The sequence below is a fragment of the Macrobrachium nipponense genome, chromosome 27 (genome assembly GCF_015104395.2).
Source record: "Macrobrachium nipponense isolate FS-2020 chromosome 27, ASM1510439v2, whole genome shotgun sequence".
Lineage (NCBI taxonomy): Eukaryota > Metazoa > Arthropoda > Malacostraca > Decapoda > Palaemonidae > Macrobrachium > Macrobrachium nipponense.
The window spans coordinates 72,805,267-72,817,766 of NC_087216.1; the positions used below are offsets into that span (position 1 = coordinate 72,805,267).

Below are 12,500 nucleotides of genomic sequence, written 5' to 3' on the forward strand. Positions count from 1 at the left end.
TGGGGGGTTTTGACTTATTCTTATATAATGGCGTCACAGAAGCATCGGTCAAGGAGACAAACAAACACGCTGAGAGAGAGAGAGAGAGAGAGAGAGAGAGAGAACCAAAGTGCAGTAGAGGGATGTTGAACTGACTATTATCTGAGAGAGAGAGAGAGAGAGAGAGGAGAGAGAGAGAGAGAGAAGAGAGAGAGAGAGAGAGACCAAAGTGCAGTAGAGAGATGTTGAACTGACTATTAGCTGAGAGAGAGAGAGAGAGAGAGAGAGAGAGAGAGAGAGAGAGATCCATCCGATGTTTTTGGCATATATAAATCTAAAAATGAAACTTCTTTTCTTTGAGAGACACATACAAGTCATGGCTATATTCCTCAGCGCCATATCTAAATAAACAAATAAACAAATAAATAAACAAAAATAACTAATAAAAATTTTAAATATTTTTCTCTCCATTTTTCTTTTTATTAAGTGGCAATTCTCGGAATCTTGAACACTTGATTTACATATACCTCGACTGCTGCATGTGTAGTATATATATCATATATTATATTATATAAATATATAAACATTATATAGGTATATATATAATACACATATGTATTACACACACACATATATATATATAATACACAGATGTATATATACATACATATATATATATGTATATATATATTAGACACATGTATATATACACACATACATATATATTATACACATAGGCATATATATACATATATATACATTATATTGTAAATACATGTCTTATATTATATATACACATATATATGAGTCATATCACATTACCGTGATTCATATAAATACATCGCGCTACAAATGTCCTTTAATATCCAATTCGCTCTACCTCGGAATTAATATATTTTCATATATGTTAACCGAAGGGGAATTTTTTAGTCGATAAGAAAATCGTCGGCTCACGGGCGCGAACCATCGAACCAACAAATTCAAGACGCATCAGTGAAGCCTTAGACCACACAAGTTCTGTTGTTATGATGGAAATTTCCATCTTCTTCTGTACTCCCATAATATCAGAGGGTCCAGCGATGAGTGGTTCTCCAGCACATTCATCTGGTAGCACTGAAGACATGCAATAAGTTGTTCAGCATTTTGTATCATCTCTCCATCAAGAGGACAACCTCAAAATCCCCCAAAAGTCTTACGACTACTCAGACATCGCGTGCGGCATGTTGGCTGAGATCAGCGTCAATGAAAAACGGTCATTTTAGAAATTCGCCTTAAGATGTACAAGTTTATAGGAGAATGATATTTTCTTTCATTTCCCGAAATATTTGCCTAAACGCGTGTTACATCCTGTATACATTATACTCTTTTACAGACGTGAGTTCACCAAAAAAAGAGAAAAAACCGCCATGGCTTATTCCAACAATATTTACAAGACTGCCGAAGGAGACGAATATCGTATCGTCTTCATTTTTCGTATTTCCACGCAAAAATCACCGCAGTTATTCGCTCTATCAGTTAAAAACAAGAAAACAAACCTACAGGAATCTCACGTCTTTCATTCTTTTATTAACGAATATTTTTTATTCGCTCCCTTTTTCGAAGTCTCACTTGATACGAGGCTGACTGCAGCAGGCTGCCCCCCCCCCCCCCCCCCCCCCCCCACAACGTCCCAGGCCGTCGTGTCCTGTGCCGCCAACCGTGGTGGCCTTTGGCGCCCAAACGCACAGCATATAACAGCAGCTGTTCCTTCGGCAACCGCTGCTGCCTGCTGTTTGCTGTTTAAATGATTGCATTGGGTTTGTTGCTCTAGGCAGGGATCACTGCGCTCCAGCGAATGATGTTTCTTTCCTATTTCTCGTCTATTATTTTCTTTTTTCCCTGAAAAGAAAACTATTGCACCGACTTTGTCTCTTCGTCCAAACTTTTTCCGGTCAGCACTTTTTCTCTCTGGCCTCTTATCTTAAAAACTGCTCAGGCCAGAAGGCTGCAAATTGGTATGTTCATCGTCCACCCTCCAATCATCAAGCATACCAAATTGCAGCCCTCTAGCCTCAGTAGTTTTAATTTTACTTAAGGTTAAAGTTGGTCATGATCGTGCATCTGGCACCATCTTAAAAACTACAAATTCTAGAGGGCTGCAATTTGGCACGTTGATCATCCACCCTCCAATCATCAAACTTGCTAAATTGCAGCCCTCTAGCCTCTAGTAGTCTTTATTTTGATTTAAGGTTAAATTTCACCATGATCGTGCATCTGGCACCATCTCAAAAACTACAATTTCTAGAGGGCTGCAAATTGGTATGTTGATTATCCACCCTCCAATTATCAAACTTGCTAAATTGCAGCCCTCTAGCCTCAGTAGTCTTTATTTTATTTAAGGTTAAAGTTCACCATGATCGTGCATCTTGGCCACCAACGGACCGTGGCTAAAGTTGCGTGGGCCACGGCTCATGTAGCATTATACCGAGACCACTGAAAGATAGATCTGTTTTCGGTGGCCTCGATTGTACACTGCAGCGGCTGTACAGAAAACTCGACTGCACATTTTTTACTTTATGTTTGGTCTCTTAAAATAGAGATTTAAATTTCCAATTTTAAATTTCTTGCTGTTTTTTTTTTAAATAAAAAAGAAGATCTGTTGAGCCAACTTTCCTATACAGGAAAAGAGTTGTGGATGTCGAATGAATAAAAAAAAAAGGGTTAAAATCATCAGGAAGAATGGATGTGCGGATGACTGAAATGGTGAGAAATGAAGTATGTTGAACCAACCTTCCTTTATAGGAAAAGAGTTGCTGGATCGACATATCCTTTGTTTTACTTGACTTTCTAGTGAGTCACCTCTTCTATAGCCACAACTCAGATAGACTGTTCCTATAAAAATACAAATAGGTTGCTCCTATAAATTGCAATCAAATACATTGTTCCTATAAATTATAATCAAGTAGATTGTTCCTATAAATTACAATCAAATAGATTGTTCCTATAAAAATACAATAAAATACATTGTTCCTATAAATTATAATCAAGTAGATTATTCCTATAAATTACAATGAAACAGATTGTTTCTATAAATCACAGACAAATAGGTTGTTACTATAAAAATACAACCAAATTACAATATAGATTGCTGCTATAAAATCATACAGACTGCTCCTATAAAAATACAGTCAAATAGATTGTTCCTTTAAAAATACAACTAAATAGATTGCTTCTATAAAATACAATCATATAGATTGCTTCTATAAAATGACAATCTTATAGATTGCTGCTATAAAATTACAATCATATAGAATGCTCCTATAGAAATACAATAAAAAACTGTTCCTATAAAGGTACAATCGAATCGATTGTTCCTATCAAAACACAATTAGACAGATTCCCATAAAATACCATCAAATAGAGTTTTTCCATAAAAATGCAATCAAATAATGTTCCTATAAAAATCCAATCAAATAGCATTCCTATAAAAATACAATCAAATTGAGTGTTCCTATAAAAATATGAAGTGAATTGCCTTTTTGAAGGCAATCTTTCAAATCTATATATATCTATATATTCTTCCTCCTTAACTCAGAAAGCAAGACGAAATGGACGTCCATTTAACGTAAGTCATTAGAGGAGGAACCGACACATAGTAGCTTTAGCTTTGACCTGAGAGCCGCCATGTTTGTACTCCTCCTAGGCTGTCGTCACTTTCGACGAGTATTTCTGAGGGATATTGCGTCGGGATCTCTCCGGATTACTGGTGGGACATCTGACTTACCCGTTGACATACCCGCGACCTGTTTTGACCCATCCTACTCGTCGTGGTAGAAAATTGTGTGTGTGAGTGTGTGTGTGTGTGACCTCTCGTGACCTCTCGTTCCATGTCAAAACACCTGAACTCTTAGTGACGGTCTGTGTTAAATTTTCTTGATAGACGTCTAGTCTTTTGATACTCTCTCTCTCTCTCTCTCTCTCTCTCAGTTCATCTTTTTGTCTCTTTCGTAACCGTGAGCCGGCAAACAGTTACAGCCGTTGCCATGACAACGGAACGAGAGAGAGAGAAGAGAGAGAGAGAGAGAGAGAGAGAGAGTACTATTTACGTCAACAGACTTTTCTGAAGTTTGATGAATCGTTAGAGAGAGAGAGAGAGAGAGAGAGAGAGAGAGAGAGAGAGAGATTAGTTCTCTATGACAGAATAGTCGAGGGAAACTTATCTTTTTTAAATATAAACAGGAATAATAAACAAACAAATAAATAAAGCGAAAAGAGAACAGATCTACCCAACGATTGGGCAAAAAAGCACCAGATAATTAAAAAAGGTTAAATTTCATTTCGTGTTGCTCTGTCAATTCGATTCGCGAGAAGGGAATGCATTTTAAAAAATCATGTCCTATATGAATATATATATGCATATACATGTATATATAACAATATAAACATATAAATATATGCATAAATACGTATATAGGGCGAGAGTTCCAGAACATGGCGGTAGACGAAAAAAATGATAATAATTAAAACTATTACTCGACAATTTACAACAAATAATTGAAGAATTGAATTCAAAGAACACCGAGGATGTAGGAAGATTCTGGAACTATCGGTAAATGGTGAGGGAGAGAGAGAGAGAGAGTTACAACGAGTTACAATTTCTTAATAAACCCTCCACCTAGTTTGGTGTCACCTACAAATTTGGCTATCCTGCTAGTTAAGCCACCATCAATGTCATTAATGTAAATCCAAAACAAGAGAGGGCTAAGGACAGAACCCTGGGGAACTCCGCTTGTTACATCTGCCCATTCTGATTCTTCACCGTTTATTACGACTCTCTGTTTTCTATAAGTTAGCCAGTCTTCGATCCAGTCTCCTATTTCTCCTACAATTCCTAAAGCTCTAACTTTTGCCATCAGTTTCTTGTGTGGGGCTTTGTCAAAGGCCTTTTGGAAATATAAGTAGGGTATATTTATCGCTCCACTACTGTCGTAAATAACAAGCATGTTATAGAAAAACTCCAAGAGGTTCGATAGGCAGGAGAGAGAGAGAGAGAGAGAGAGAGAGAGAGAGAGAGAGAGAGAGAGAGAAACTATCAATACCTAAATGGAGAGAGAGAGAGAGAGAAGAGGAGAGAGAGAGAGAGAGAGAGAGAGAGAGAGGTGTTTTTATGGAAAGCGACTATATTTAGACCTATGACGTCATCCGGCCTCCCAGTCTGAAACCTGTAGTACTTTACTGATTCCTTATCAAATGGAAGATGAATTATGAAGCACAAATAACGTGTTATTCTGTTATTCGCTGTTAAATGTGAGGCAAATATGATAAAAATAAAAAACTGAATAATGAATGATTGATGACGTGTCATTTACTGATGAGAGAGAGAGAGAGAGAGAGAGAGAGAGAGAGAGAGAGAGAGAAGTGATATGACCGACCAGCCTGCATTCTAGGCGACGATTCGTACGTAAGTACGTACGTACGTACGCACGCACGTAAGTAAGTACGGGCCCATACATACGTAGTACCCCTCGAAACTGACTTAAATAAGAGGACAGTTCCTTTAACACGTCCTGTGTGACCTCAACGTTAGAAGTCTTCTTCCTCCTCCTCCTCCTCCTCCTCCTCCTCCTCCTCCTTCTTCTTCTTCTTCTTCTTCTTCTTCTTCTTCTTCTTCTTCTTCTTCTTCCATCCAATTTACGAAATGTAAATGGTCTCTATTTACTGTCATCACAGGCTGTTTTAAGACCAATGCACGTATGACTTCTCTCTTTCTGTTGGACTTTCTTTCCAAAAGGACTTTTTCCCTCATAAAGGCCGCCTCTGTGTGTTTGTGTGTGTGTGTGTGTATGAGTCCATTTTGCAGCGGTGAGTTGCACGTTGCCCTATCAATTGAATTTCATTTTTGTTGTTGATATTTAAATTCCTGTTTTGTCTATATACATTCCTTCTTTTTTGGCAGTATATTATTATTATTATTATAATTATTATTATTATTATTATTATTATTATTATTATTATTAGCAAAAATATGTATACAGAAATTTTATATGATAAATTCGTAAAGCAACTAAGTCTACGGGCATAACCAGCCCCGTTTCAGGGAATCCCTTCTCACCCCCCCCCTTCGGAAGGTGGGGTTGGGGAAGGGAGGTAGGATGAAACCCCTATAAACCATCTTGGTGGTCCCCACTATAACCCTGCCAAGTTTCATGCCCATCAGACCAGCCGTTTGACCATGATTGAATGACAGATGGACGGAAAAACATAATGCCCATTATAGTAAGATTATTATTATTATTATTATTATTATTATTATTATTATTATTATTATTATTATTATTATTATATAATTCAATTGTCTGGCAAAGACATTTTAACCTGAATATATTTAAGATTTAAAAAAACTTATACAAAAACATGAAAAAATAAATTGATAAATATGTAAATAAAGTAAAAAAATGGAATAAAAAAGGAAAAAAAGAAAAGAAAAAATAAATGAATCTGTCGGTGATGTTGGTATGATGCTGTATGAACTGGTGGCCTGGCCTATATTGTTGCCGGACGCACGATCATGGCTGACTTTAGTTTTAAATCAAATATATATATATATATACATACATAGGTATACATATATACATACACACTCCTTTCAACAGTAAGTAAATTCCACCACTTACTAGACAAACTGGACAGTGTCCACTGCAGAAGTAGAAGAAGTAGTTTAGTTTAAATAAAAATAAATAAATAAATAAATAAATAAATAAATAAATAAATAAATAAATAAATAAATAAAGAATGAATAAAACAAGAGCGCATCATCAAAGCCGGCTGAAGGGGTTAGCCAGGGGACTTGAATTAATTCATGAAAAATTCAATACTCGGAGTAAAGGGAGAGAGAGAGAGAGAGAGAGAGAGAGAGAGAGAGAGAGAGAGAGAGAGAGCAGGATGTGTCTTCCTTTCCCACCTCTCTCTCTCTCTCTCTCTCTCTCTCTCTCTCTCTCTCTCTCTCTCTCCCGAAAAGGACTTCCCTTTCTCTTTCTTACTCCTCTCTCTCTCTATCTCTCTTCTCTCTCCATAAATGTAGCCTCTTCCATAAAACAATAATAATAATGATGATAATAATAATGTTTAATTTCCTTCTAAGGGAGACACTAATGTATTTTGTAGTAATTCAATTCCATTCTATGAGAGACAATTATGTATCTACAAAATAAATAAGTAAAAATAATAATAATGTTTAATTCGCTTCTAAGGGAGGCACTTATTTATTTTGTAGTAATTCAATTCCATTCTGAGAGAGAGACAATTAGTACGCATCTCCAAAATAAATAAAGGATAAACTACATAGCCAACTACAGAGGGCCAAGGTATCTATCTGATGTGCTGCTTTAGTGGAACTCAGCTTTGTGCATAATTCAAAGGCACCGCTCTTTGTAACTCGGTTCGTGGTTTTGTGACCTCTTATGACCCCATTTTCCGACCTCTTGCGATTGTTTGTGACCTCTTTCGATTGCTTTGTGACCTGTCACGACCTGTTGTGATTTCTTGAAGTGTTTGACACTTTATCAGTATTTGTGACCTTTTATGACCCCTTTTTTCCGACCTCTCATGATTGTTTGTGACCTCTTTCGATTGCTTCGTGACCTCTCACGACCTATTGTGATTTTTTGCTGCGTTTGAGGTTCATCAGTTTTTGTGTGACCTGTCATGACCTTTTGCAACCACCTACGGCCAACTTTTGACATCCTCAGATGTCTCGTGACCTCTGATGACCTTTAAGGCTTCTTCCGGCTTTCTACGATTCTTTGTGACTGTTTGTGACCCCTTTTGACCTTCTGTGACCTCTTTTAAACCTATTCTGACTTTCTGTGGATTTTAAAAATTATTTATTCTGGATTTCCATGACCTTATTCAACAGTCAGGTAGCCACTGTTGCAACCCGTGACAGTATGCCATCGTTTTGTCCCCTGTCTTGAGAGAGAGAGAGAGAGAGAGAGAGAGAGAGAGAGAGAGAGAGAGAGAGAATTTTCTTTTCCCGGGAATACTTGTCAATTAAAACTTTTCGGTAAGTTGAACAAGACAAGGGAAGATCTCTCTCTCTCTCTCTCTCTCTCTCTCTCTCTTTTCCACTCGCGTTTCAGCTGCCAGGAAAAGAAGAGGAAGAAGAAGAAGGATAAGAAGAGTCTCGTTATTCAGCGAGTCTTGACTGGTAAGCATCCATCAATACCAAGAGTTATTATTATTTTGTTATGATTCGCGATCCTGCAAACAAGGTTCCCTAGGATACGATACTATAATAGATCCACATCAACCGTGCATCTGATGTCTGGGCCAGTCCCTTACGACGCTCCTGATTAGCTGTTGATAAGCCAAACACAGGGCTGGAAACTCTTCACAGAGGCAGGATGTTTCTTCCATCTCTCCTGAGGGATAAGTCTTTCAAAAGTATCCCTCAGGAGAGGTGGAACATACATCCTGCCTATGTGAACTCTCTCTCGAGAGAGACTGAGGAGTTTCCAGCCCTGTGATTGGCTTATCAACAGTCAATCAGAAGCGTCGTAAGGGACTGGCCTAGACATCAGATGCACGGTTGGGTGTGAATCTACTATGGAACCTTTCGATATTGAAGTTAGCGTCCTAACTATATAAATATAAAGAATATTTATATAACTGATAACCAACATGAAGAAATATCATGAAATAAAGATTAATTAGTACGAATAAGTATTACTGATAAAAAATAAATAAAAATAGGATATTTTTACAGTTCGTTTAGTCGACAGGGCAGGGATTACTGGCCAGTTTTGTTATCAGCATTCGACTAGAATAAGATTTTGCTTAAAATATTTTCGATTTTCTGATGTTGATTCGTAGCACTTAATTTCCTGTATGTTTCTCTTTTATCTTCAACCTACCGGCTAATCTTGCACTGAATTGGTATTTCACTTACTTGTTGTAAATACAAAGTCGAACGTTAAGCATTTTCAAAGCAAACTTATATGTGCTTTATATCTGCACGATTTTTTTAACATCTATTCGCTGCTCCCAAAAACATCATAAAAGCACAAATAAATAAATCAATCAATCAATATGAATATATAAATAATTAAATAATTATTTTAAATAAATAAAAAACAAGGTGTGATCCAACCTCCAGCATACTCGGGACGTGTGCAAGATTTTCCCCTTACACATAAGTTGTAAACATTTATATTCCTAACTTTTAACGTTAATTAAAACGTGCTAAAACCTACGGTCAAATATAGCCTTGTTTCGCCAACGAAAATTAAAATAAATACGATATATTTTATTAGAAATAATTTTCTGTACTGTTCAACATGCACATTATTTACTTTATACATTTTCGTTCTAATAAATAACTCATAAATACCCTATCTTAAAATTCCTGTATCTTTAACTGAAAGCGAAACACATTTTTCAGACCTTTTTAGGATCTTCTATAGACCCTTCCTAACCCCCCAATAACAACACCAACAACAACAAAGTAGTTTGTAGGCTTACTCCCCGAGTAAGCGATAAGTGCATATCACAGCTACTCCCTTTACAAACCCCAGACAAGGTCATTATTTATATTAGAGAATACCACTAATTCAGGACCAAGGCAAAGCACTGGGTCGTATGATGGGGTCATTCAACGCTGAAAGAGAAGCTGAGAGAAGAGGAGGGTTGACAGGTGTAACACGAGGAAAAAGTAGAGTAAGATGGAAGAAATAAAATAGGAAAGGAGGTATAGTAAAATAAATGAAAGAGGTTGCAGCTAGGGCTCTCAGGACATCTGCAAAGAACTCTATTAAATAATGCCTACAACCCACCACGTGAGGTGCACTGATGACACTAAACCCCCTAAGGGGTTGATATGATTAAAAAAAAAGGTAATAACATGGAAAAATCTGTTGCCTTCGCGTTCGTAATGAATTATGGGAGATTAAACCGATAATTTCGAACGCGGCCATATTTGGGCAGCTCATCGGAAATCAATATGAGGAAGTTGTTTTTCATCTCTCTCTCTCTTTCTCTCTCTATCTCTCTCTCTCTCAGTCTTTAGGAATTCACCCTTTAAAGACTGCTAAAGGACCCGGGTTGGAATCGCTGGCAAGGAAGGCTCGATATGGGCGTGCGTAATCAATACCCACCCACCGTGCTTGTTGGCCCTATAAATAAACTGATTATATAATCTGTATACTTGGTACATTGCGAATGATCACACTTCCAGAGATGTCGATCTGGAAATTGTAAAGAAATGAGTTGGGTATGAAAAAGAGGGGTTGTGACCCCCTTTAAAAACAGCTACCAAATTTCTGACTTAGACTAAAACCTTCCTAGGGGGGAGGGGAGTCTATGGTCAAAATTTGGTAGCCCTAGGTTTCATAGTCTGGGTGTGCATAGCGGACAAACAAACGAACACAAATTGCCTTTTTATATATATGGCTATGCACATATATACATTTACACACACACACACACACATACATACATATATATATATATATATATATATATATATATATATATATAGTATATAGCTATATAAGTACATACATATACATTATATATATAATATATAATATATATAATACATACATACATACGCATGTACGTATGCAAGTCACACATTGATACATGTAACAATAATCTATACACATACAAACACATCATATACGCATTCAAAAACACACACACAAACACACACAATTTCAACATATCCCCGAAGTAAATAAAAGCGCTCGTTGTCAATAAGTTAACAAAAGTCAATTACGTAATGCACTTCCGTTATCGACATCGCCAGAGCGGGGGAATTCGCCCCCTCTCCCCCCGCCCAGTCATTTATCTCATAAAGGTTCATGGCATCGCTTCCATGAGGGTAATTTGATACCTATCGTCCCAGGTAAGGTCGGGGCAATGGAATTATTCTCTCTGGATTCAGGATGGACGATGCTTTGTGTTCCCTTCATATTTTATGGGTCTTTGAGAGGTTCGGCCTCGTATCAATACCCAGAATACCTCAAAATTTGGGGTTATTTTGAATTTTTTTTTCTTATTTTTTGAAGAATATTGGCTAAAATTTTATGCCCATTTTGACCTTGTTCGCAAAACACTGACTGAAACTTAAGTTTATTCTGAACTTGTTCGCAAGAAACTGACTCAAAATTTAGATGAGTTTTGAAGTTTTTATTTATTTATTAATTTTTTTTTCCGCAAAACCTTAACTCAGAATCTGGGCATTTTCAGTTGGTTCGCAAAACATTGACTGAAAATTAAGGTTTATTTTGAACTTGTTCGCAAGAAACTGACTCAAATTTAGAATAATTTTGAAGTTTTTATTTATTATTTTTTCTTTTTACAAATTGACCCAGAATCTGGCCATTTTTAATTGGTTCGCAAAACTGACTTAAAACAAATTATTATTTTTTCTTTTTGCAAATTGACCCAGAATCTGGCCATTTTCAATTGGTTCGCAAAACCGACTAAAAACTTACGCCCGTTTTGAACTGATTCGCCAAAAATCTGACTAAAATCTATCAACCTTTTCGCAAAAAAATTGACTCAAAATCAGAGTCCATTTTGAATCTGTTTGTAAAAATTCGACTCAAAATCTCCAACCACTTTTAATTTGTTTGCGAAACAATGACGCAAAATTCAGATCAAATTTCAAGTTTTTCAAATATTTTGTTTTGTTTTATTTATTCATTCATTTATTTATTTATTTTTTGCAAACAACTAACTGTAACTCTAAGTCCATTTTTAATCTGTTTGCAAAAAAAAAAAAAAAAAAAAAAAAAAAAAAAAAAAAAAAAAGTCAAAATCTAAGCACATTTTGAATTTGTTCGCAAAAAAAATGACTAACAATTTAGATGGATTTTCAAGTTTTTTTGCAAAAAAAAAAAACTTGACCAAAAAACCAAGTCCATTTTGAATCTGTTTGAAAAAAAAAAAGACTAAAAATCTAAGCACATTTTGAACTTGTTCGTAAAAAAAAAATAACTAAAAATTTAGATGGATTTTGAAGTTTTTTGAAAAAAAAACTTGACTCAAAAACCGATTCCATTTTGAATCTGTTGAAAAAAAAAGCTCAAAATCTATTTTTGAAGTATTTCGCAAAAAAAGAAAAAAAATAAATAAAAAAAGAAAAAAAGAAAATTGACTAGAAAACCAAGTCCATTTTGAATCTGTTTGAAAAAAAAAATCTATGCCCACTTTGAGCTGGTTTGCAAAAGACTAACTATCTAACACCGAAGCGTTCCTGTATCGTTATTTATAGAATTCAAAGCTAAATTGCAATTCGAAATGTTTTCAGAGATTCGTCAAATATTCAGTGACTTGGTGAGAGAGCCAACATTCCAGAGATCTTCAATATTCAAAGATAACTTAACATTTCGAGGTAGTCAGAAACTCCCATTAAATTTGAAAAGCCTCCAAAAAAAAGCATTTAGCTCTTTTTTCATTTGCGCGGGTTCGAACCCACGCTGGTAGAGAGAGAGAGAGAGAGAGAGAGAGAGAGAGAGAGAGAGAGAGACCAGTATCTG

At 36.1% G+C, this 12,500-nt stretch overlaps 1 protein-coding gene across 2 annotated transcripts in view; it reads right to left on the reverse strand.

Annotated features, from left to right (window-relative positions):
- The window catches only part of LOC135201087 (TWiK family of potassium channels protein 7-like), a 182,895-nt gene that overhangs the window by 48,315 nt on the left and 122,080 nt on the right, over positions 1–12,500 (reverse strand). The window lies entirely within an intron of this gene.